Source organism: Branchiostoma floridae, chromosome 4 (assembly GCF_000003815.2).
Source record: "Branchiostoma floridae strain S238N-H82 chromosome 4, Bfl_VNyyK, whole genome shotgun sequence".
In the NCBI taxonomy this organism is placed as follows: domain Eukaryota; kingdom Metazoa; phylum Chordata; class Leptocardii; order Amphioxiformes; family Branchiostomatidae; genus Branchiostoma; species Branchiostoma floridae.
The window spans coordinates 6,298,720-6,299,707 of NC_049982.1; the positions used below are offsets into that span (position 1 = coordinate 6,298,720).

The 988-nt window shown below is 36.0% G+C and overlaps 1 protein-coding gene across 1 annotated transcript in view; it reads left to right on the plus strand.

The window, feature by feature from the left end:
* The window catches only part of LOC118413133 (adapter protein CIKS-like), a 13,372-nt gene that overhangs the window by 11,251 nt on the left and 1,133 nt on the right, over positions 1 to 988 (plus strand). The gene's annotated exons all lie outside the window — the stretch shown is intronic.

The window sequence follows — 988 nt, forward strand, 5'->3', positions numbered from 1 at the left end:
GTTGGAAAATCAAACCGGAAAAACTTTGACTTTGCCCCGTCTTTCATTGGCGACACGTTGTGGCACATATCCCGACATCTCCGATGGTGTCTCCATCCTAAAATATGAACAAAAAAATCTCAGTAATATATCGCTGCATAACTATTCAAAATAGCTCTTAGATCATACCCACTACAACCTCAAATATTGGACATTCTCACTGCTCAAAATACCCCACACCTCCCACTATACTATGTAAAAGTAATACAAAAATAACAAGTCACACTACCGCTTTTACCATAGCAACAATTTGATTAAAAAACTTTACCTACATCGTTTCAAACTAATAAAACTACTTAACACACCCACACCACCTAAAAGTGTGCACATACCTTAGCACAAGACACTGCTAACAAAACGACCAAGAATCTAGCGTCCCGTCGTCCCTCAGTCAACCTGACAGTCCAACTCACACCTAAAAAATAAACATATAAGTTACATATTGAAACATTAAACAAAACAATAAATTAAATACCCGCAAAAAATTCGTGCCAAACGATAAATTACTTTCATAAACATGCCTATAATATAGATATATATCTGCAAATTACCCATGCAAAACATGCCATAACAGTATATATAACAGCGTCACAATGCTATTAATATATTGATCTTAAATTATGCATACCACTACCACTGAACTCTTTGTTCTTTACAACTAATTAGGACAATTTACATCTTGACCTCTGCATTCCCATTACACCTACATCTTGCACAACATTGTGCAAAACCTCTGCCGTCATCACGCCCAACAAAACATCGACCAAACACGTGTTACACAAAAAAAAATTCTAAGAAAAATACACCACAACAAACCTTACCTCACAAAATCACCAAACTAGAAACATTTCGCTTAACAAACTCTACTCCATAAATTGTTATTTCTTTCTATCAAATCACCAAATCGGACACAAACCTGTACACAATGATCCGCACCCAAGTGCAAACC